General features: G+C 43.9%; 2 long non-coding RNA genes across 2 annotated transcripts; both read right to left on the bottom strand.

Annotated features, from left to right (window-relative positions):
• Positions 1-6,640: 6,640 nt before the first annotated feature.
• LOC111860641 (uncharacterized) lies at positions 6,641-15,068 on the bottom strand. Its single transcript, XR_002842067.2, has 3 exons — positions 14,820-15,068; positions 14,175-14,479; positions 6,641-6,760 (listed from the first exon to the last, which is right to left on the bottom strand). It is a non-coding gene; the product is annotated as an uncharacterized lncRNA (long non-coding RNA).
• Positions 15,069-16,582: 1,514 nt separating this feature from the next.
• On the bottom strand, positions 16,583-18,371 carry LOC111860642 (uncharacterized). The gene is made up of 3 exons (XR_002842068.1): positions 17,973-18,371; positions 17,407-17,542; positions 16,583-16,628 (listed from the first exon to the last, which is right to left on the bottom strand). It is a non-coding gene; the product is annotated as an uncharacterized lncRNA (long non-coding RNA).
• Positions 18,372-24,798: the final 6,427 nt, after the last annotated feature.

A 24,798-nucleotide genomic window follows, 5' to 3' on the forward strand; every position in this document is an offset into this window, starting at 1 on the left:
GGGCTAGTTATGGTCAACTGCAGCATGTACCCAAAGTTACTTTGTAACTTTACGTCGCTTTCTGAGGCAGTAGAGACCACATCTTCAAGCCTTCTTGCGCGTCTGCCGCCCCAGGACTGTGATCTCCAACTCACTCTGATTCTCTTCCTTTCTTTTTCAAAATCTCCATCCTTGGGGTCTGTTTCTTCCTTCACCTTCCCGGCTCTCTCACCCTCTGGGTTGACTCTATGTTGTCGCACTAATGACTAAACACTGCAGAAATCCCACGCTCCTTTTGGCCCCAGATGCAAAATAAAATCCAAGATTATTGAATATTTCCTCAGGACTGATCCCAGTGACATTTTATTATGGCAATTGGGAGGTGTGGGACCCCGAAGAAAACTCGAATAAAATGAGCAATAATGTGAAGCATCTGAAATAGCTTTGAGGTGCTTTGGGAGCTGAGTCCTTTCGAACGCCTCCTTGTGGGGGCCATTAGAGTGCATTTGTTTTTGCTTTCAACACATCCCATGTTCTATCGAAGTGCAAACCTTCTCCAGCAGACACTTTAATCTGCCATAGCTTTAACACCACAGCAGGGCGGCCCCACAAACACCCAACACACCCAATCAGCCGATGCAACTGGAATCACTGGGTTTCGGATTTTAACGCCTCGCCTGCGCAGCAGGATGCCGTGCGGAGGGACGACATCCCGAAAGGTTTCTGTTCCGTTCCCGAGAACATGAGCTGTATTGGGAGCTGCAGATCCTGGGCTTCAAGGTGAGATACTACTGCAGTTAGGGGCGACTCTCACTGTCTGCCAGGTTTTCAAGGTCTTCAGGTGTCTTTCATTGTCTTTTGTCCTACAGTGTTCAACAGTCACCACATTATCACAACCTCAAAATCTTATCTGATATCTAGGTGATTTTAAGCCTTGCAGCTTAATTTATATTGTATGATGTCAGAGCGGCAGCTGCAGACCATCAGGGCTGCTGAAGTACTTGGATATTTACTTAAATGTGCCATCGAAAGACAGCTGTGGTGTCATTTTGGAGAGCATCATGTCACCATATGTAGGGCCTCAAGGTGACGGCTCCGTATTAGAATAGTGAAGTAAAATCTTTTTCCACAATGGCTGTTCAGATCCACACAAATGCAGCCACACATCTGTACATGTGCTACTGGCATCTCTGAACATCTCTGCTGAACATGTGCTACTGGCATCACTGAACATCTCTGCTGAACATGTGCTACTGGCATCACTGAACAACAATTTAACTGTGCTGGCAGAAAGACTGTGTGCTAATGTTTGGTTTGAGGGGTTGTTCTGAAATAGGTGATTTGATTTAGTAACCCTTTTATTTTGTGATTTTGCTGTTGAAAGTAATACAGTGTGAAATTAAGGTAGTTTCTTTTACATTGTCGAAGTCCTTCCATCACATACTGACATCAAAGTAATTTTTTTAATGATCTGAATGGTGTAAATAGATGCAACCTTTAAAAGTCACAGACAACATCCTACAATTTTCCTGTAAATTCCTGTAGGGTGCATTGATGAGGGAATGCTCTGTGGATAAATCTCTCAAACCCCAATGACCATCAAATGGAGCCAAACATCAGATCCCTTTCGGCTGTGCCCAGGAAGAGCGATGCCATTTCATTGTGCAAAATGCCAACAAACCTAAAAACCCCAGGGCTCTTTAAGTGGTATGATCCAGCCTCCAGTCGAAATGGGCCTTGGATGATGACATCATCCCAGATGGGCCTTCCATGATGACATCATCCCAAAACCATTTTTTAACAACCAAATTACTGAAAAAAATCGATAATTCATAACAAATAGCAGTTTTTGGGGTAGCAAATAATCCTGGAGGGAATTAGCTGTAATTCAAATTTTGGAGATGTGAAATTTTATTCATGGTATTTCCCGGACTCTCCAATTCATGCTGTCTGCTGTTATCCACTTTCAGAAATTATCCAACAATTCAATAGCGATACATTTCTAGAATGCTTTATATACTAGATCCCTGACTGCACGGTGTCTGCAGGTTGGAGGGTCCAGAAGTAACTTCTGCCAAATGAAGTACAGCCCCCTAATAGGATCTCAGGCGCCATGTCAGGTAGGCACTGGAGTCTACGCAGTCTGGCAGCTCTCAGCTCTAACAGACTGGTTAGAGCAATCTGTGTTTCTCAGGAGGCAGTCTAGAGGCACACAGGAAGGTAATTACAGACTCCTTTACAGTCCGCTTTGTCTTTGCAGTTTCCATTTACATCTCAATGCTGGTAAATTTCAGCTGGTAAGAAGCAAAGCTTATTTCCCCCTACTCTAATTTTGAAGGAATTATGACAAAAGGTTACACAGACAGCAGTAAATAATGATGAATGTTTAGAGATGGGCCAGGGAGCATTAGGCTGATAATACCAATCTGTTTATCTCCTCAGCCATCAGTGAAGACCTCCACACAGCCCAGATTTTAATAACACGCATCAGACTCTTATTAACTTTATTGTTAACTTCAGTGTGTGCATTGTCAACATTTTTACCCCCAGCCTTATAATTTCTCGTTTTAGAAACACAAACATCTACCAGTAATGAGACATTTTCCAAATCTCCAAAAATCAGCCACTGCCCTGTGTCACGGCCACCAGAACGACAAGGCGAGCATCAGATAGGATGCAGGACCCTAAGCTGACTAAAAACATAGAGCAACCTACAAGCCAAGACTAGAACAGATCCAAAAAAACTAGGAAACAGGTCAAAAACAGCCCGAATGACCGAACAGGCAAGACTGTGCAGGTAAACATGACCAAGATCACAACAGAGCAAGGAAGCCATGTCCAGAGCAAAGTGAAATAGCCTGATTATCAGGTGATTTACGGTCAAGCTGATGCTAAGAAACATCTGAGGTGTCGTCTTATCTCTCCCTTGGTGATCCTGTGGGACACGCACCTCTCAGTTAGCCTTGTTGTCATTTCTTTGACTAAACATTACCAGCACAGACAAGCGTAATGAAATGTGTGAAAAGACGATGCATCGTGTAAAGGCTTTACAGAGATGTGCTGGGTGAGGGCCCACCGAGCAAGGGAATAAATTCCTCACTTTTCAGGGGCTAAAAAAAAAAATAATCAATTTTCCTTTTATTTTGCTGAAAAATCATGCCAGATGGCTGCTCTTTCACATTATGTTTTAAATGAGTTTTTCATCTACAAAACAAAACCTGTGCATTACACAGTAATGACTGGGCTTAGTAATCAATATTTGCCGTTCGTCAGAGTGGATAATTACTATTACGCTGGTTGTGTCTTTGACCCCCTTAAGGCTTAATTCACATGAAACGTTGTTATTGCTAAGCCGACTGAAAGCCTGAATTGTCCTCTGCGTACTAAAACTTCCTGATTGTCAAAGAAGAACACATGTCTGCTCCTTAATTAAAAAAAAATAAAAAACATATTATTTTTAATTGTCCTTTGCAGTATCAGTTGTTCAGAAAAAAGTTCAGAAACAATTTCTCCCTGGCTGCTCCCCCCCATCAAAGTCGCTGCCCTTTGTTTCCACGCAGTCAATCATAATGTATAGCAGTGGAAAATGGACATAAGTGACATAACATTGTAGCACAGTGTGTCATTTTGATACTCTGACAGGTTACCTCTGCCATGGGGAATGATATCTGTCAGACTGCCCAGTCAGTGAAGGACAGATTCATGCCACAGACCGAGACAGTGCAGTCGACCTCTTTTGACTCTGGAGGTCCCAGCAAATCACCTTTGAAGATGCTGTGAGATCAAGCATGAGGTTCTGTCCACACAGGCTTCCACAGATAATAGGACAGGTGGGCATGTAATCGCTCCCAGGTTCTGGGTTTAATGTGGAGCACAGCAGTCAGATGTTATAGACACACTAATATAAATACAACCTGATAACATTCACAAATTTTAGTGCAAAACAGCAGTGAATGGAAATGGTTCCCTACCTTCCCAGTTTCACCTTTAACCAAGATTACAAACAGAGAAAGTTAAAACATTTGATTGCTGTGAAGATAAACTCTGCATCTAGTATAAACATTGAAAAGAACCTTCCGGAACTATTACCATGACAACCTTTGCTAGTTACGGAGGAGGTGAAGAAGCTAAAGCATCATACCGGACACATAATCAGCTCAGCGTGAAATTCAGGAAGCAAATACTTTAATGCCGTGTGGAACGCAATTATTGCATGTGACCATCAAAATTAAAATGTTTTTTGAAAACCTGAAAGTCTAGGACATACTGAGACATCCACTCTGTGGTCATTTTGAATTCTAACTAAATACATCCTTAAATTTGTGAATTTTGTGGGCAGCAGTGTCGGATTTGAGACCGGAAAGTTGAAGGACTCAAATTTGAGGGAGGTTCTGTATTCTGAATTACCCCAATAAACTTCTGGCAACATAGATTGTCCCATATGAAGGCATCAGTTCAGAAAATTAATTCTAAAACTGTCAAAAATTCTCAATTTAATGACAGGAGCCAAAATCAAGGGTTAAAGGTATGGTGCTGTGAAATGTTCTGTGGTTTACATTCCTGAAATCTGTTGTCAAAACAACCATGCTTGATACACCAGGAACCTTAACATAGACAGCTTTGCAAGCGGCTCAGTCTGATCTGTTGAGTACAGTTATATTACTCCACGAAGCTTTTTTCAGCAATTTAATGTGTCACTGAAAAAAAACAAAAGTGAAGCAGGTGGCTCTTGGAAAAACTCTGTTCTTTCTGGTCAATGGAAAGTCTCATTCGATTCTGATGCTGATATTCCTCAGGCCCCACAAAGCATAATACACACCAAGAAGCTGCATCTCGCTGGTGTGCGATATTCTGAAATGAACTTCTCCTCTGCAGATCCTTCTTCCCGGTGGCTTGGTGTATTGCTTTGAGGAGAGCATGGAAGTTGAAGAGGAGAGCAGAGCATTTTTGGTCGGTTTTGGCTGTAATATTGCGACGTAATTTATAAGAAGTCAACTTTGCACACTTCCCACAGACAGAGCAGAGACACCTGACTGTGTCTGTAGAGGAGACACCTGGGGATAGCTAGAAGTAACATGGGAGAGGTCAGGTTCTAGATAATGCTTAGGTTCTCCTGCATTCCTGACATGTATCAAACACCTTCACCTGAGAGCTCAGACACCTCCAGACCTTGATGCTCTCTATGCAAAACAAGCGAAAGTTTTGCATTTGTACTTTTCGATTCCATCGCACTGCCTCTCTCTGCATGACTGGCTGGCTCACAGTTTACAAACGGGCTTATGGTGTTGTAAAGTTAGCCCGGGCTCAGGGTGTCGTGGCGGCGGCCAGCGTGTTCCGCTCGGCAATGATTGTGAGAGAAGCGTTTTAGTTAAGAGGCCGCATCACTGCTCTCCAGAGCCTGGCTCCTTGCAGGGGAGCATGTGGACGGCCTGCCAGCCATCAACGTGGAAATGCCAGGGCCATGAGCGCCCCGGGAGGCGACCGCAGGTTTGAGGCTCACGCAAAGGTCACAGGATGGACATGAGGATCAAGTTAAAGGCTGCCATGATCCACATGTCCCACTATCCTCAATCTACTAGAAGTACGCTGCCTCTGAATAGTGACTCAGCCTGCTTTCACAATGATTTACATTCTCTGAGTTCCTGTCATATCTTGTCATAAGCCTTTTAAAATAAAAAATAATGGTAACACTTTACTTAAGGCCATGTTTTTAGTAATTTATAAATACATCCGTAATGCATTATAATGCATTCATAAGGCATTATATACCTGGCTATAAATATTCATATTAATTTTTATATCGACCATTATAATGCATTATAAAGGTATCTATAGTGGATATCTATATTTGATTCCTAAAAACATGGCCTTAGGTGAAATAAACATTGAACTACATGCTGTACCGTGACATAACCTTTGGATGCAATATCTGTGAAAAATACATTTCTGTCCAAACAAAGATTAAGATTTGTTCTCAGGCTGGCAATTGACGTCCCTTGTATCATGTCATAAGTGCGCAGAACCGATGTGAGCGCAGCCCAGCGTGTGTCCGTGAGATAAGTCCAGAGATCTTACGGCCAGATGACCATCTCCCTCTGACGATGATCTTAGAATATCCTCCACAAGCTGAGGCACTGTCACCTTCCATGATCTTGTCTGGCATCTGTCTCGCTTCCTCTTAATTTACTGTCTGACCTGCTGCAAAAAAGGCCAGTCAAACAAAAAAAAAAACAACAACCATGACAGCAACTGTTTAAGTGTTTGGCATTTAAAGAACAAAAGGGCTTTGGGATTTCAAACGGAACAATGGGACAGCTCTTAACGAAGCATGTATTAATGGAGCTTTAATTAATTCAAAGATATGCAAAGTCTAGTCTGGTACCAGATAAGGTGAACCAGAATTGATCAAAGTTTGGAAATACACAACCATTAACCTCTCTCCACTCGTGAGACACAAGGCAGGTCCAAGCGCTTTATGTTTACTTACGTTATGCTTCTGCCTGTCAGGAGAGGTAAACAAACATCAATGGAAGACATAAATTGATAAGTATCTGTTTCAGTAATGTGGCAAGATTTTCTCCAGGAAAAACATATGAATGACCCCCACCACCCCCACTTATCCCCCCCCCCCTTTATGAAAAAACAGGAATGGAATGTGAGGCGAATGTTTGCCAAGTGGAACACATGAAAACCACTGATTTTCTAAGTACGCCACCAGTTTGGGCTAAAAATAGCCAGATAAGTGTTACCTCCAGGGTGGAGCCTGATGTCTCTCTCTGTCCTATAAACACAGAAATTAAGCATCATTATTGATGGCGTTCAACAACATCCGTGAGATGAATGTTTATGTCATTTATGATCCAGCCTCGTTAGAGGTGAGAATGTTTGATGGTTCACTAAAGGGGGCCAGAAGACAGATGGGTCTCTCCAGGAAGCTTGTCACGGCCCGTGGGTGTCGACCACACCACCAACCGAGTCTCGTCCTTAGCCTTTTGCTACATTTAGTGTTTTTCTCATCCAGTTTCTTCATTTCATTTTCTCTTACAAATGTGGCAATTTCATAAATTAAGTGTAGTCCGCTTGACTGGTTCTGCACACCGTGCAAAAAAAAAAGCACCGAGTGTCTTTATGTTATTAAACAAAAAAAAAAAAAGCTAATATTTTGAGGAGGTTGTTTTAAGTCCCTGATAATAGTTCTCGGCTTCCGGACCCCTGACTGCCGCCGCGACAGACTTAGATCACATCACTGTCCAACGTGACACTCCCTACGACAGACGTGGAGATGACAGGAACTGCGAGGGGACACTCCGACGCATCAGGAAACCGCCTGCTCCTCATCTGTGTCGTCCATACCCATCCTGCCGTTTGGTGTCAACACCTGGCATTTCCTTTGTTAAAGAGTCAAATCTGGAACAATCACTGCAGAGGGTAAAAAAACCTGATGCTATAAATTAATGCCATTAACTATAACTGACAGAAGAGTCCATTTAAAAACAGCCATTTTATAAAGTATGTTAATGTCACTAGTTTTAACCTTGAGGCCTTTAAATCTATATGTTAAGTGATGCAGGGTGACAACTACTGCCAACTGTATGATGTCGTTTCTTGGATATATGTAACATCAACGTGTCATGTGACTTTTTGAGGGGATACAACTGGCTCAACTTTGGCCCGCCTTCAGTCCCAGCTCTAAGCATTTAAAGACGAATGTCCCTTGTGCCTCTATATATGACGGCAAGTCCTACCCACTCAGTACTGCTGTATTGTTGCAGTCTGAGGACTTTTAATTCCCTCATGCAACGAACAGAGTTTCTGTATCGAACCAGGTGACGTCTGACACTGACTTCATCTTCAGAATTTCCCAGAATGCATTTTGAGATTGTATGGCATTCAAGACCTTCCAAGCACAGAAGTATCATGAGATCCAGGACCTCAGTTTCCAAAAGGAACCTCTGCTGTGGCCACATTGAAAAGACCTGATTTGTGTCCAAAATCTGAGTTGGGTTGAGTTTGAAATAGCGAACCTGCACAAGCATTTAAGGAGGAAACAAATGGAAAGAAAAAGAGTATCAGGCAAGTCAGCAGAGATCAAGAATCTTTCTGGCGTAGAAAATGTAACGGAGGCCAGTATTTGCTGTTTTTCATAAAGCACCCAGATTCCTGCACCTTCTCAAAAGGAATATTACTGCTTCCCGGCCTGTTAAATTGATATTGACTATGCAAGCACTGAGACTGGTTGATTTAAGGGTAAGACATAAATCACCAGATGTTTGGGACTGTGAGACAAGTCAGAGCACAGGTTGTTAAATAAGTCATAGTCCACATGAACTTAGGAGGCGGTGCCATATTTGATTGGCCTAACAATCCTAACAAGGGGCGGAGCCCATTAGTAGAAAAATGCTTTTTGCAAAGACCACGTTGCTTTACTTCCTGTTCTACCCCACGTGGGCTCACCCTGGTTCTGAAATACTTATTTAAGCCATTCATTCGTATTTAAAAAATTTCCACTCTATATTCTGCACAGTAGTATATAGTATATAGTATACTATTTACTGTAGTATAGTATATAGTATACTATTTACTGTAGTATAGTATTTAGTATACTATTTACTGTAGTATAGTATATAGTATACTATTTACTGTAGTATAGTATATAATATAGACTGTTTTGAAAGTGATGATCTGATCTCCATCATGCTGTGATGAAGAGACAATGTATGGAATGTATTCCTGCAAGGAAATTTATAATATAAAAATGTCACATAAAATAATTATTTTAAAAAACTATTTTGCCGATTCATTTTTACAAAGCACTATCACTATCACTGTCATTTGAGTAGGCATTCAAAATAGGGACCTAGCATTCGTGAATTCAGCTCTGATGTAATAAAGTATTTCCACAAAAAACATTTCATTCGTTCTGTGACATTAAACAAACCTATTTCAGAAATAATCACTGTCTACAGAATGCCTTCTTTGATCAAGTGCCCCTGATTGAAGAGGATTGTTTCCCTGAAACACAATCAAGCTCATTTTTTAGAGAACGTGGGCATGGCATTACTTTAAAAAAAAAAAAACACCTTTCCTTCTTCACACTTCTGTTTGGCCTGCTTCCATTTTCTCATCCCACTTTTCTTTGTTGTAAGCTGAGCAATGAGTTCTCTCCTTACGCCGAACAGATTCAGCTGAGAATGAGTCAGCTGTATTACACGGAAATCATCTGGGAGATTAAGTGCTGTGGATCCAATCAGATGCTATTGTGCACCTTGAGTAATGCTATAGTTTGAGATGGAAGGATTACTTGCACAAAGAAAAGGCACAAGGCCTCAATACAACCTCCGGCCAGTATTGGAACACTCGGAAGCTTCAGTCACTTTTCTGAGGCCTGACGGGATTTGGAGCCAGCAGCATAATCGATTGCATTGTCCCAGGTCAATGGTGGCAGTGTTTGCTTCTGCTGGAAAAATGGTTAAAGATCTGGACATCTCCCAGGTTCTCACAAACCTAGATTCCTTGAGTTGCTGGAACAGATACCAGGAGTGGAACCAAATAGATAAGACATTAAGCTAAAGTGCCTAAATAAATAGTAAGTCTTTAAGTCAAAATGCCTAACAGTGAAATGAAGCTCTGTGACGCGCACAGAAACCACAGATGATGGCAGGGAGGAAGAGGAGGATGAAGAGGATGTACAGAACGAGAGGCATGACAGAGTACCTTCCCTGCAGTGAGTCCAGGCATCAGAAACCCTGGTACTCCTCCCCTCCACATAAAGCACTTCAGTGATTTCATGCAATGATTTTATGAAACTGCTGCCTAAATGGCTATTGGCTGTATTTGCTCTGGTCACATGACCTTATGTATGAACAAAGCTACAAACAAAACACTGTTCACTAACAAGATAAGTGAGCTAACGAACCAACATAAAATAAATGGAATGAAGGGTATAATTCACTCCCTAAGTCCCCATCTAACCAAACACAGGAGGAAAACACACAACGAAAAGTGGCATTTACTCCTATAAAGGTGAAAACAGAAATTTTAAATGTAAACAAAAAGTGACTCAAAATACATAAAGTCCTAAGACATCATGTTTGTATAAAACACCAACTGAAACCAAAATCCATAAATCAATACGACGATCACCCCCCTATCGTGGAAGTTACGTCCCAGACCCATCAGCGATAGGTGAAAATCCACGATTTAGAAAGACCATATAAATAAACATTTTTTGTTTATATAGTTTAAGCTTTAAATTACCCCTCCCACACGCTTTAAACACATGCAAACTTATTAAAACACATTTTGTAAACACATATGATATGTGGATGCCGGGCTAAGGATATGAGTAACATAATTGACAAAAAGTTTGCTCACAACATCGGACCACAAGCATGGTATGTGATACGCAGAGAACTGTGATGCATTGGGGAAAAATCCACGATATAGCGGCGGCGCGATAGCTGAACCGCGATATACCGGGGGCGCGACAGCTGAACCACGATATAGCGGGGGATCACTGTAAAGCCAAAATATATGCCAAGATAAAAGTCATTCACCACACCCTAATCACCAAAAGCCCTCTGATTCTCTGGGCTTTTATTTGTAGAAGTAGCCAATTCTCTTCCAGTAACTGAAAGAATAAGGCACCTCTTCAAAGGCCATTGACGGATGAGATGTGAAAGGTTAGTTCAGCTGGGCTTTTATAGCCATGTGCCACAACATTAGCTCTGTGCTCATGGCTGCTCAGCAATAAATGCAGTGGTGACAAAAAGGAAACTTCCTTGTTTTCAGTGTGGCTCCTTGGAGTGCCCTTAATCATTAGAGCCTTATTGCTGAATTGACACTGATCACAAAGCAAGAGTGGATTTTTAAATTCACGGAGGCTTGTGGATAGCAGCTCAATCACCATAACCTTGATCCTGCCATATAGTCACGTTGAATAGATCAAAGTGGCCATTGTGATCGAGAAACGCTGGCCATCATAAAACAATGGGGTGAGTGAGCACTTCTCTGGGTTCAGCCCTCTGAAGTTGGTGTTTGTGTCACTTTGGGAGATCAAATGAAAATGGGCTTGAATACAAACAACAAACTAAACCTGTAAAATCAAAATAAGGAAGATACGGTTTTTGCTGTGTTAAACTGCATCTATCTGAATGTGATTTATTGCATGAAATTCAAAATATAAAGTATGAAAGGCACGTGTGGCACGGATATTGTAGCCTCCTGCATCCTCACTCAGTGAAAAGTCACCGAATGTCACAGAATGAATCGTAGGTCACATGAGCTTATCTCTGAGCGAGGAAGCCCCCAAAAAGACAGAATTCTGGGTACATGGAGCCCGGACAGAATCCCAACCCAGAACAATGAAACTGCGGGGAGTGCTATGAGCGAAGACGATGGGCAGAAGATAAGGCAGTTAGACAGTCACCCTACAGTTACAGGGCTAATGATTTACTGTGTTTTGCAGTGTATGTGGATTTTATACATCCAGCAATGTGGTTTAGGTGTGTCGCCATTTCTGGGGGCCATGGTCCACCGCTCTGCCCGCTCTGCCCGCTCGACAGCTGCCCGCTCTCTTCCTTCAGCACCCTGGATAGTAACCACCTGTCAAAACTTCAGCACCCATGTTGTGCACCGACAATGAAGCACCCAGAAGGAGTGGCAGCGGTAATTCCACCCGCCTGGACAGCAGTAATCACCCCAGCTGGCTTCACTTTCTCCGTGGCTTCAGGGAGAAGAAGCAAGCAGCTCTGGCACTATGATGGAGAAAAGTGCAGGACTGCTGCTTAAACCCTGGCTGGGGCAACCTGACTGTTGAACGTTTCCAAAAATCTGCTCGCTGTCTCTCTACAGCACTTCCTGTTGTCTCTCGCTCTCCTAGATGAAACTGAGAAGGAATAAAGGTGCCCGGCTCTGTGGGTGTGGTCCCCTCCTTTCTAGGGGAACCCTTCCAGAAAACAATGGGTGTTTCTCAATACCAAGAACACAAAGATCGCACTTGTGGTCTTGGCAAGAGCAATCTTGCTTACTTGCTTCCAAAGAAGGAATTTCGGGCGCAATGAATCAGGGGATTGCTCTTGTTTAGCAAGGATGCAACCGATGTATCCTTGATATTTGAGGCGGAGCAGAAACGACATCCAGGGATTTTTACCGTCCCCTGTACTTCTGTCCTTAGTATTGGAACTGGTCTTTGGCAATGGAAGATGACATAAAACGGGTACGCGAGAACACGAGTACAGTCAAGTAGGCATATTGGGAAACACCCTGTGCCAGCCTAGGGCTGCCTGAATCCACTTCCTTAGCCCCCCTCTTATTGGATTCTGAGGCTCGTTCCTAATAAATCTCACCTCTAGGGGGCGCTGACCCAAGACTTGTGTACTTCTGTGCTCATCCCTGTCACTGTTCGTATGTGTGGGTTTCCTTATGAAACCTTGGTTGGGTTGAAGGGGCATTGGAGAGGAGAGAGTATTAGTCATGCTGCTGAAGCTGAATTCTTTTGGTGGATAAGCAAAAGGAAATGTATTAAAATCCACTGTATTCCCACCTCTTTCGATTCACACCGCTGGAAACTTGACAGAATATCATAACCAATAAGAGACGATGGTTGCGATTACAAGAAAGAGCATCAACACTGAACAAATGAGCAGGGATAAACACACGCGTCAACGTCATTGAAGCATACACATCCGTGTTGCAGCCTAATTATAGATCATTAACCTTTTTTCTGGTTGCCCGTCTGGTTCCTTAAATAAACTTCAGCTGGTACAAAATGCAGCAGCCAGGGTTCTCACAAACACTAAAAAATTTGATCACATCACACCAGTCTTATCCTCCCTTCATTGGTTACCAGTTAAGTCTCGGATTGACTATAAAATACTGCTGTTAACCTATAAAGCACTGAATGGCCTTGCACCAGACTACCTTAATAATCTGCTGACCACATACAATCCCCCACGCTTGCTTCGATCTCAAGGTGCGGGATATCTGTTAGTACCTAGGGTAGAAAGATCTACGGCAGGCTGCAGAGCTTTCTCCTATAGAGCTCCTCAGCTGTGGAACGGTCTTCCACCGGATGTGCGGGTTTCAGGCTCACTTTCAATGTTCAAGTCTAGACTAAAAACACACCTTTTTAGTTTAGCTTATAGGGACACTAGTTCTAGCTAGCTTCTCACTCCCAGTTAAACCTATAGTGTGAGGTGTAGAGCTGGGTGGGGATCGGTGCCATTGGCTTTGGATAAACTGAATTGACAGTGCTGTCACTCTAGCTTCACAATTGCTTGTGGGATTGGAGTGCTGACATTTCAGGGACTCCCCATGCCTGCATTCCCACCTGCCTCTCCCTCCTACTTATGCTGCCATAGCCATATCTGCCGGAGCATTGCACTTCATATTGCACTCATCTAACTTTTAGCACTGCCTATAGTCTCCCTTACTTTGACTAATTGCATTTATTTCCACCACCTTCTCCTGGGTGGTGCTACCTGGAGCCTTCAATCTATCAAGATGTCCAGCACACCCTGCAACATGTGACGTCGCCACTGCCAATGACGACCGTGCATCCAGCTCGCCGTTCTGCCAGTGTCATCTTCCTTGTACGACCCGCTCCCTGCCTTCTGGCTGCCTGGCGATTGGAGGAAGTGTTGGCACCGGCTTGTCATCTCCCCCCTACTCTGCGTTTGTGTTTCAGACTACACTGTATTTGACTCTCCCTGCCGGCCCCTGGAGGATGGGCTCCCCCTTTGAGTCTGGTCCCTCCCAAGGTTTCTTCCTTCTAGGGAGTTTTTCCTTGCCACTGTCGCCTATGGCTTACTCACTGGGGGCTTTGGGTGGGGATGCTGTAAAGCGCTTTGGGACAATGTAATGTTGTGATAATGCGCTATACAAAAATAAATTTGTTGTTGTTGTTGTTTAGCCGCCTGGATACGGCACAGGCCAAAACTGTAATTACATTTTTTCAAGCTCATGGTTCTGATACAAATCAGTCTAGTCAGCCTAATTAGTGATACGTGAGCCTTCAATGGAGTCTAGGGTGTCACCTGAGCAGCACAGCAGGGTCGTCCAACTAACTGAGCAAAACTTAACAGTGACATACAGGGGAAAATGCAGCATCTCAACTTGTGGTTAGAGATCTGAGCTCATACCTGCGTTAAGCTTTTGAAGGGTTTTACCGTTGTGGGCTTGAAGAGGGTACTTACTCCGATCTACTCCAGTAAAACTTCTGTTTCCATGGAACTTCCACAGGGTGTTTGACAAAGGTTGCATTTCCCCCAGGAAATATTCATATGGGAAACATGGCACTACTTTCAACATAACAATCTTCATTGTATATGCAATATTGTTTAACTGTGTGCTAAGTCAGCGCACCCTCAGAAGATGGCGTCCCAGCGCCCCCTCAGAAGATGGCATCCCAGCGACCCCTCAGAAGATGGCGTCCTAAGTGGCTGCCTGTTTTGCCTTATTGGTTGACCAGTGCTGAGTGGTTTTTCTACTAATTTAATCTCTGGCAAAAAAAAAAATCCACAAATGAGCCTAATTCACAAAGGTTCATTTTGCAAATTAATGCTATGCGGAGATAAAATGTCAAGTCTGACATGTTACTGCTCTGCAAATGTTCTCTTTTACAAATCACACGCACCATGACATTTTAAACGTCCGATTGCCGGTTCTAAACCTCAGATCAGACGATGACCCAGCTCTGCGTGCAGGTTCCAGATGGGCAACTTTTCACAACCACACTGACATTACAGTGAAGTGTATTTTTTCCCCAGCTGAATTACAAGTATGCAGACTAGGGATTCGTCCATTCTCATTTCTGACCACTTGGAGTTTGAGATCCTCACCCCGTAATCTTCATCGCTTGATCACCACCGCCGTCAGTGTGCTCCCAGACTTTAACCTTGTGGTCCCCGCATGTTCCCAGGCTGTGACCTTAACTGCTGTAGAGCTGCCATTGAAGTTGAGGCGGGAACATTTGTGCAGTTTCACCGAAGCCTGTACATGCCTTTGGCAGGTGGTGTCTATAGCAGATGATTCATGGAGCTGTTACTGCAGCCATGTCTCTCCCTAGGTTTTCACTCTTGACCTTTGACCTGAAGTAGAACTGGACAAATGAAATGTATTTATTAAGAGCGTAACAAAGTCAGGTGGCCTTCTGACCCTCTGATCTCCAACTTTCACCTTCTCTTGGGGGCACTTCTGTTTTTTTTTCTCTTCTTTTGAGAAATCACTTTTCTTTTTTGTTAAAAGCACGACTGTTATCAATGGTTTTAATTGAATTATGTGCCTGTTTGTTTGTGTAATGGGCCCTGTCATTCAATTACAGTACAGCTAATACAATAACCGCGATAAAGTATCAGCGTTCAGATGTATAATTGCTTTACTATTGCATAGTCGCACGATAACCGATCACTTTGCAGGGTGATGCCCGGTGAGAGTTTGAGTGATTATGTGCGAAAGTGTGAACAGATCCACAGGAGAGATGGAGTGGGGGAATGATGCTGAACCATACAACATACAAATTGTCAATTTGCAGCGTAAATTAAACAAGCAAGACCCAGAGAGCCAGTTCATTGCTCCCCACTTTACATCCAACCCCTGCTTGACCCCCCCCCCACCCCTCCCCTCCCCGAAAAATCCACGTCCTCAGAAGTTTCACACAAGTTACTGGGACAAACTTTTTTTCTCTCATTGTGTGTCCTAAAGATGGATTTTAACAATAACTGGTAACTCAGCTTGATAGACCTCAGTTTGATATACAGGAATCTCCGTCAGCCATCCTTTGAGATAATAACAGGTATATCCCATTTCTAGCTCACCATGTACTATTAAAATAACAAATATCACAATTTTATGAGTTAAAGAACAAACGACGGGGGGGTCCCCCAAAAAGATCCTGCACTGGGGCTTATGCCACTGGAGACTAAGGTTCGAGGTCCTGCAATGGACTGCCCCCCCTCCAGGGTGCCCCCTCCCCTTTGCCTTCTGGGATAGGCCTCCCCCAGGTTCCCACAACCCTGAACTAGATAAGTGTATATGGATGGATGGATGGATGGATGGATGGATGGACGTACTTAACTGAAAGGCTCATTTTATGGTTTTATCCTGCCCATTCTGTGCTCAGATATAAGTGTCAGCGTTCTTCATATGTGCAAATGAAGAAGTTCTTAAAGGATCCTGTTCGATCTGCTAATTAAACTCCTCTCATTATCGTTTTCACCCTATCGGTCTGATACCACATTAAACAGCAATTAAGAAAATTCTTACATTATGCGTAAATCCAACTCACCTTAGACTCATCGTATTCAGGAATATCTAACTCTGTCCAGTTTATAAATTAATTATAGGACCCTAGTCCAAAAGACATTATGAAGAAATGCATTTAAATAATATTGAATAGTAATTAATCTTTTTATAAACTCAATGAAAACCCCGTATTTGCCATACAGATTCTGACATCAGTACTAAGTTAGCAGCATAAACCTGTTCAGTTTCTTGTGACTCACTCTGCCCTGCCACCTTAGACCCCCCCTGTGTATCAGAGAGGACGGTTTGCCCATAATTAAGTGACAGGTGGACCGGCCCATTTCGGTGGCAGCAGGTGGCTGGGGTGTGACCTCATTCTTCAGGTGTCTGTTCCCAAGTTCAGCAACCTTCCAAATTAAAATCCCAAAGAAAAAGCATGCAGTGATACAGATGATTACTGCGGCTTTCAAAGAGTAATGTGGATGTAGTAAGAGTCATTACAGTGATACAGATTACTGCAGCTTTCAAAGAGTAATGTGGATGTAGTAAGAGTCATTACAGTGATACAGATTACTGCGGCTTTCAAAGAGTAATGTGGATGTAGTAAGAGTCATTACAGTGATACAGATTACTGCAGCTTTCAAAGAGTAATGTGGATGTAGTAAGAGTCATTACAGTGATACAGATTACTGCAGCTTTCAAAGAGTAATGTGGATGTAGTAAGAGTCATTACAGTGATACAGATTACTGCAGCTTTCAAAGAGTAATGTGGATGTAGTAAGAGTCATTACAGTGATACAGATTACTGCAGCTTTCAAAGAGTAATGTGGATGTAGTAAGAGTCATTACAGTGATACAGATTACTGCAGTTTTCAAAGAGTAATGTGGATGTAGTAAGTGTGATTACAGTGATACAGATTACTGCAGTTTTCAGAGAGTAATGTCGATGTAGTAAGAGTAATTACAGTGATACAGATTACTGCAGCTTTCAAAGAGTAATGTGGATGTAGTAAGTGTGATTACAGTGATACAGATTACTGCAGCTTTCAAAGAGTAATGTGGATGTAGTAAGTATGATTACAGTGATTTCTTTTTAGATTCATTTTAGAATATTAACTTTGCATCATCTTGCAAATCTGTCCAGAAAAATAGGTTGGAAGAGAATGAATTGGTGGATGTTTGTACCTTAAGTATGAGTGTTTAAAACTTTTTTCCTGCTTTCCTTGTGGTCCAGCCAAAGAGCAGGACCTGGAACCTGTTTGTGCTTCGCTCCTCTGCATCTCTGCGAATTCCTGCTGGAAAGACCAGGATTTGCTGGAATCTGTTGACCAAACATGTTTTTTGTGAAGCTGTTATTAAGGGAAAGAATTGCTTTTGTGAATATTCAAAGACTCTTGTTGAAGACTCCTTATAGTTTCTTTCATATATTATGATGTGTTACATTTCATTTTTAAGTATTTAAAGAAAAACACACATGATGATAAAATGGGGAAAATAATCGTTTCCTGGAAGTTAGTTGAATAAAAGCCTCCATTTAACTGTTCCTGCTCTATACAGCTTATCAGGATCATGATGATTAAATTAATACACCCAATTTAAATTTGTCATTGAAGAACGAACAGCTATATGTATTTCATAATATATATGTATTAGATAATATTAATGAGTAATTATGCAAACATTAATTATTAGTGGGTGTATACTGGCTCTCCGGATGTGTACAAAGCACCTCTGGGCACCAACATACTTACTATCCCTTTAGAAGCTGGTGAAGTTTAACCTTCTGCAGGGTCTTCTCAGAAGAATGATGTCGCTGCTTCGGTCGCTGCTCATACAGTCACATTCTAGGCACATCTCTAGCGCGACAAAGTGACACCGTCTGCATCCCTCTTCAGGATGTAGAATGCCGAGTCAATCTTCCCTATAAAGTACATCACTTACAGGACCGGCCTTCTTCCTCATGTGATCACTGCTCAGCAAGCACCACACGTCTGCTCTGACACGCTGGCGTGAATGTTTGTGTAAGAGGTATTACTTTCTGAAGAAACCACACAGCTTTCACACTGCTCTGGAGATCAGGCCATATTGCATGGCTTATTAATTAAATCAGGTGGGAGCAGATGCTGCTTCAAACATTATGGGTGGATAAACCCCCTCCCTCTCCCAGCGCTCTCTGCCCCCCCCAGCTGCCCCAGCCCACAGCACACTGGGTCTGACACAAAATTATGTACAAACTGGCCCAGGAACATGGAGCTCAGCCTTGCTGAGTGTATATAGTCCCAGGGCAGTATTTAGTATTTGTTATTTTCTAACCTTCTGTCTATCTGTACCTCACCGACTTGCATGGCATCATATCGTATCAAACTGCATTGTGTTGAAACAAATTCTGACAAATCGCACTGCATCACAATAGGCTTGAAATGAATCACATTAGTAGTTGCTTCATATGTACCTTTAAAGCACTGGATCGTCAGCAATGCAGTGAGATGCGTATTGCACTGCCTCACTGGTGGACATCCACATCCCTCCTGGGGGCTGTTTTAATGGCGTACAAGCAGAGCACGAAGAAACACAAACATTCCTCCAGCATCAGGCGGCTGAGTCGAGGAGGCTGATGAACGGGAGGGTTAGCTACACAATGGACTTCAAGATGGCGTCCCCCCCCCACCCACCTCACTGGGGTGTGCAATCTCAGCATGTTTTTACATACAGCTGGAAGCCTGAATCGCTTCCTTTATGCATTTTCTTGCTCTTCCATCTATTTTTTGTCCACATTCACCTATTTGGTGGCAGGAACCCCGGGAAGACCATGCAGACTCCACCCCGGCAGGACTAGAGGTGGGACTCAAACCCAGAACCTTGGAGATGTGAGGGTCTCACAACCCACTGGCCAACCATAAATAGCCCAGATACACCAAGCAGACAGGAAATGCACAAGTGGCCAAAATTGCAGAAACATTTCCAATGTAGCTTGTAGAATTTTATGGGACCGTTGCTCCAGTTACTTATTTAATCATCCAATACATGATATTTGTAACATTCTTTGATTGCTTATAAACAATTCCACCAATATCCGTATTTTTAAAGTGCAAAAAAATGCTATGGTGTTTCCACAATTTTGGCCACTGGTGTACGCCCCATTTACGCATCACAGCTGAAGCCGTGCTGGAAGCCCGTGTCGCATTCATGCTGATGCCTCATCCTCACGTCTGTGTCACGAACCGAGTCACTGCCAGAATTCCTGTGAGACGCTAACCTCATGGTTTGCGGGGTTAATGAAGGCATGCGTGACACCTCATGCTGCACTCCGATGATGCTCGCTGTCCCTCTCGAGCATGACAGCATCACAGTGTCTAACGCTGAGTGGTTAATAGCTGACGTACAGGATATTTTTAAAATCGCTGTATCATTTATCATTTGCTGTATTAATGATATGTAGAGTATTTTTCCAATTAGAACAGCAACAACATGTTGCCTGGTAAGTCCAGCCTACAGGACTGTGAATGTCAACAGACATCAAGGGATTTGTGCCTAAAGAGAGCAAGCAGGGGGGGGTCTGGAGAATTTCCCATGGGGATCAAAAAATGTATCAATATATATACAAAACTGACAGCTAAGCCTATCTGACTAGACCGCCTTCCCAAGGAATAGCTGAACTGCTGGACTGACCACCTACATCTATTCCATAAATCCTGCAGCAACGTATCCAAGCCCTAAAAATCAACAATCCAAAATCTACAAGGTACCTGCTGGGGTGCTGGTCGTCTTGCACAGCCGTGGTTCTATGCAGGCGTGGTCATCCTGCACAGCCGTGGTTCCATGCAGGCGTGGTCATCCTGCACAGCCGTGGTTCCATGCAGATGTGATTGTCCTGCACAGCTGTGGTTCCATGCAGATGTGGTCATCCTGCACAGCCGTGGTTCCATGCAGATGTGATTGTCCTTCACAGCTGTGGTTCCATGCAGACGTGGTCATCCTGCACAGCTGTGGTTCCATACAGATGTGATTGTCATGCACAGCTGTGGTTCCATGCAGGCGTGGTAATCCTGTACAACCGTGGTTCCATGCAGACCTGGTCATCCTGCACAGCCGTGATTCCATGCAGATGTGATTGACCTGCACAGCTGTGGTTCCATGCAGACGTGGTCATCCTGCACAGCCGTGATTCCATGCAGATGTGATTGTCCTGCACAGCTGTGGTTCCATGCAGACGTGGTCATCCTCCACAGCCGTGATTCCATGCAGACGTGGTCATCCTGCACAGCCGTGATTCCATGCAGATGTGATTGACCTGCACAGCTGTGGTTCCATGCAGACGTGGTCATCCTCCACAGCCATGGCTCCAGCCTGTCATCACACACTTGTGTGGTTTCGTCATACCTGCTCAGTCATGCTGGTCTGGCTTTCAGGATTTGAATATGTTGATTATCTTTTGGTCCTCTGGCTCTATTTCATTGGTTCCTTCTTAGGTTTTGCTGAGCATCTTGGTTCTCAGTTGCCACTTGAGTGGTCCAGTTTCGCTCCCTGACCTCGTCTTTGACTTTACCCATTTCAGCTTGACACTTGAGTCCCTCTCAGTCACTTCATCTGGGTACCTCGCAGTCAGCGGCTGAGTGTGCAAGGGCTTACCTGCCCAAGACAAGACGACCAAGGGCAGGGCACCAGGTGACATGGAGGCTTGGTGTATTTATGGTAGGCCTGTGCCACAGTACCTAGCTTTGCACTTAATCATTAAAGTACTGTGCTTGGGAATAGCCTACAGCACAGCTTACCCTGGTAACGGGTTTTTCTCTTTACTCGGGATTTACAGGCCAATTGACATGCTAAACAAAAGAGAAAAATAGCTGGACTTTGCATGTTTACACGTTTTTCCATGTCCTCTGTGGGGAAAAAATAGAATTCATGAAATTAGCTTCCAATGTGAAGGAGAGTTCATGGTTTCAATAACTGCCTTCCGCAATGTCGGACTACATGGGCTGGAGGACAATCACAACGGTTCAGGGCTGAACTGCAATCGACAGTCTGACCCTTAGCTGCTCTTAACCCTGTCACTGCCGCGTAGGAGGCGAGGTCAATAATACTGTGTCAGGGCCTCTTAATCACCACGACTTATCACCGATTTGTCCGCAGGCATTGCAGTATAGAAGCAGAAGATGCACCAAAACCATAATAAATCCAAGCTATTATCACACTTAACTAAACAAAATCGATGTCAGTTCTGACTGATGATATTTCTTAGTAATAATCAAAACAGCAGAATTCTGAACAAGTTAACAGCAACATATTTCTACACGCTTTTTAAAAATCTCATTTAAAGCTTCTTAAAACTGAAATCTGCCTAATATATGTTTCCTTACAGCTACTGCTTTCACATGCAGTTTCCTTTCATACAGTATTATTATCATGTTACTCTTACTGAAATATAATGGACCTTTATGGGTCCCGTCTACAATCGAAATGAAACCAAACCCAGCAGAGGGCTGATGCACTGCTAAGCTCACGGGGGATTTTATTGCCACATTTCTACTCGCCTATCTAAGTTTTTAATTAATGTCTCTTTTGTTTTCCAGTTGTACAAAATCATGTGCATACAAGCAAACGGAGCTGCCATCATTAAAATGTTAATGTTCCCCTTCTTCCTGCGTGTTTTATGAAGTAAATAATTCTGGAGGGTCCCCCAGCTGGGGTCCCGTCCTTCAGTGCCGGCTGCAGTGAGACGCTGGACACCAGTGATTATCCAGCCTCCTCACACGACAAACAAACCTCAGCAGACGGCAGTTGGCATTAAATTTGCATGATTTTTAACCACTGGGCCTAGTGCTGCCTTCTCAGTTCACCCAGATTGCAGACAGTCAGAGGGGGGCTTGGGGGGGGCTTGGGGAGGGGCAGGTTGTTGGACCTCCTCACCAGCGTTCTTATGCTCCTCACAAGCCTTCCCTCCTGCTCCTTCTTTCAGCTGAGCTGTTTCACAGAATGTATTCACGTCCCTAATGTCAAACGCTCGAAGCTGCACTGGATGGGTGCAGTGTTGCAGTGGCACTTTAGAAGCCGGCTCGTGTCCGGAGCAGCATGCCGTCTCGGCACTGGATGGGTGCAGTGTTGCAGTGGCGCTTTAGAACCTGGCTCGTGCCCGGAGCCGTATGCCGTCTTGGCACTGGATGGGTGCAGTGTTGCAGTGGCGCTTTAGATCCCAGCTCGTGCTCTTCTGTGTGCTGCCTTTCCTGGGCCTCATTGCTGATTCCTGAGAAACGGCCTTCATTAAAGCTCCCCTGATTAATCCATTCGTTTTCATTAACTGCTTATCCAGGGTCAAGGCGATTCCGTGGCCTTCACTGGATCCGAAGGCAGGATCGCCCCCGACAAGACTGCACACACACACACTGAGGGTAATCAGTTTTTTTGTCTGCTTTTGGATTATTTGGATATTATTGGGGGTAATTTTTCTGGTTAGAAGTGAAGTCCACACTCCAAATGACTTCTCAGACCCCCCCGAAATATCGGTGAGGTTTGCTTAGGGCTCCATAATAAAGGCCGACACTCCTGCTCACAGAATACAATGGGGTCCTGATTCCATGGCGATCATACAAGGGATGTGTCTAGGAAATTGGCCTGTTAGGAAATGCAAAAATGTACACAGACATAAAGGAATACGGACAGAGAAGAATCTTCCATCTTTGTTTCCAAAGTCAGCCATGATTAAGAAGGTGTCAGGAGCAGGTTCTCCTACGAGCTGAATAAAATTAACAGAACTGACATTAGTGGACAAATAATAGCACACACAACAGGGAGGCTGTCCTACCGCAGCGTCAGAGAAGAACCCAAACGCCTGCGAGCTGTCTGCGTTTCCGGATCTCCTTCTGTGTCTGGGCCGCGGAGCGGCGGCCGGCTTTCAGGAATCCCTGAGCTGGGGGGGGTTACCTTCCGGAAAGCCGCTGGTTGTGTAACGTGAGCTTGCGGGACATCGCCTGAGACATTCGTCTCCCTCCCGTGCTACTCGTGATGATGCTAATCCTCTTCTGGAAGCGTCTAAGCACTCCAGAATACATAACCGGCAGCTACAGCCTCTGGTGCCAGCGAGAGATGCACTCCGTTTATTTCTTATTTTACACAATTCGCCGCCAGCTACGGAGCTGCCTGATATCGGCGCTGTCAGCACGGGCAGATTGCTTTTCGTGTTGCTCTCATTTGTAACCGTTAAGTACAAAGAAGCTGGCTGTGTATCTACGAGTACATCAGCTGTCGATGGGCACCCCCCCCCCCACAGACTGCAGCACCGCTTCCGGCAGCCCGTTCCTGCGCCCCCACAAGGACGAGCGAATTCATGGGGAAAAAAAAAATATATATTGGATTTGTAAAACAGAGAAGACTTGACATTCCTGCATGGCCTATTAATTTGCGCAGCCAAGGTCGGGAACCGCAGTGCATGAAGGTGACAACTGAGGACAGAGGTGCCAAATCCAAAAACATGCGACTGCAGCAGGACCTAAGTCTGCATGAGTGTTTAAGGTTCTGCGTAAAATTTAAGCATGTGAGCTTGAACTTAATACCTGAAATATGAGTTCAAGTCCCATCATGATCTATTTGTGGCAACCGCTATCCGCTAACTGCTCTCTCAGGTGAATTCGCCAGCCCTTTAGATAGGGATTTGTGAAAACGATGAGCTACAGATGTTCTTTGGACTGTCTGCTGGGCTATTAAGTAATGAATTAAGCAACTGTGCATTTTAATTAGCGTACATGCTGGGTGTGGACCTGCTGGCAACATCATTCGCTTGTTTCGTTAATTCACTGCTTGGGGAAATCAATCCCATTCGCTCATTTACTGTTTAAACTATATGAAAGTGTGAATTAGCTCACCATTGTCCTGGTCGGTCTTCCTGATCTTTATCCGATGTGTACAGCTGTACATTGCCTGGACACACCCACCTGTATGCATGTGTGCGTTACGAATCCGTTTGCGGAATGCAAACATGACGTTTGATATGACCGGGTGGGTTAATCATCCAGAGCAAAGCATCCTCGAGACACAAGAAAGAAAACATGTGAGGTTAATTAACGGTGGATCAGGGACGTCTTTACACGGCAAAACCACGGTGAACAGAAACTCCTGGCAATACAAGCCCACTGAGGGAAGACCTGACTGGAATGAGCGAAAATGGGCAACTACATGAGATTTTTGATGACATATGAACGCAACAGCAAAATTAGACATGAATACACATTCATGCTTATTACAGACACTCCACCTTGAGTGTATCAATTTCAGGGAGGAGGACACTGAGGTGGGGGGGCTGGCTAGGCTTGGGATTATGGTAATACCATAGATTTGTTGACTGCAGAGTGGAGCTAGAGGGTGACGGTGAAATTTGCTGACCAGGTGGGTCAGGATTGCGGCGGAAATACTTCCTACTGGCTAATTTTACCATTGCTGAATGGCGGAAAGACAGATTTCCAGGACATTGTGCATCTTTCATTGGTGTCGAGGACTCCTGGAGACTTCTGGAACTCCAGGTAGAGGGGGGATGTCTGATATTAGAATGTTTACGCTGTAGCACAGGGTGAGGGATGTCTGATATTA

Source organism: Paramormyrops kingsleyae, chromosome 9 (genome assembly GCF_048594095.1).
Source record: "Paramormyrops kingsleyae isolate MSU_618 chromosome 9, PKINGS_0.4, whole genome shotgun sequence".
Lineage (NCBI taxonomy): Eukaryota > Metazoa > Chordata > Actinopteri > Osteoglossiformes > Mormyridae > Paramormyrops > Paramormyrops kingsleyae.